Raw genomic sequence first — 1,372 nt, forward strand, 5'->3', positions numbered from 1 at the left:
CACTGATGCACTTAAAGAAATTGAAATGTCTTGAGAGCTGTACAAAACTAAATTTCAATAAAGTTTGTCTAAGTAAGTGAAATGCAGAGGTTTGGATGTGTCAATGCCACATAAAACACGTTCGTTAGTATGGAATTATTCAAATTCTATTCAAATCTCTCTACTATTCTATGGTTAGGAACATTTCTATTACTTCTATGCAGACTTCTCAATGTTGAAGGTTTATTTATTATTCAAGCTAAGGAAACTATGAAGAAAAAAAACTGCAGCAACACTTTAGATTTTTCTGCAACAGATGCAAAAAGTGAAACTTCTAAAGTCTTTAATGACACCTACATGTATGCAAACATCTGTTTTTAGCTGCAGACTAAACATTCAGGTAGTGTTTCAACCTCAGTCTGAACTTACAGGAAGTGGAGGAAAAAGTGAGTGAAAGCCAGTCTTCAGGGCTCAGGCAGTAAGTTTCATGTTTTTTTAAATGATGTATATTTGGTACTGACGTAGCTGTCTGAAGGTCAGTACTGTGGGTGGGGGGAGGACAGGTTTATATGAGAAATTGTTGCGGTTTTGTTTGTTTCCATGTTGAGAAAAGGATGAAGCGGAGGGGTGATTATGCCCTGTGTGCTTTAACACTGCTGTGTTGAAACAAAATCTGAAAATGATATTCTGATGGTTTCGACTCTGCAGAAACTGTTTCCATCTGATTTCAGACCCAGCTTTGGTCGTTCTGCTGCCTTATGGGCCATAAAAAACTAACAAAACCTGTTTATTGCAGGTTGGTGGTCAGAGAGGCTACGATGGGTGGCCAAGGAGTGAAAACACCCTGCAAATACATGGATTCCGAAAAAATGTTAAAAAAAAAAATGTTAGAAACACCAAAATTATGTTGCATTTCAAACAGAAAATGTAAATAGAAAGGAAAAAGGCTGCAAGTTGCAAAAAGCAACTGAAAGTTAAGAAAGGCTGAAAAGTAGCTCAGCGTAACCAAAGGGTCTCTACACAACCGAGGGAAGACAATCATCATTTCATATGGTGCCACACCATAAACAGTAAAATAAATCGGCCTGATCTCAATACCTAAAATCAGTAAGGGCTCTCAAGCCTCGGCAGAATTTCTTCTGCAGTCCCATAATAAGAGCTAGCTGAAGAGCGCTGGCTTTAAGGAACCAGGACCAGGAAGCAGGGTGGTCCCTAGCGCCAACGTAGATAGTATGGGAATCTACTGAGACTGGGTGGCCCCTGTTAAGGGCCCCTAACTCCTGGAGCTAAGCAGACACACCCCAGCCCTCGGCCTCCACTCATGGGCCATTCCAGAATAGAAGTGAGTCCAGACTCTCTCATTCAATTCTATTCAGTTTATTTCTATAGCTCC

The sequence above is a fragment of the Cyprinodon variegatus genome, unplaced genomic scaffold (genome assembly GCF_000732505.1).
Source record: "Cyprinodon variegatus isolate N-32 unplaced genomic scaffold, C_variegatus-1.0 Scaffold524, whole genome shotgun sequence".
In the NCBI taxonomy this organism is placed as follows: Eukaryota; Metazoa; Chordata; class Actinopteri; order Cyprinodontiformes; family Cyprinodontidae; genus Cyprinodon; species Cyprinodon variegatus.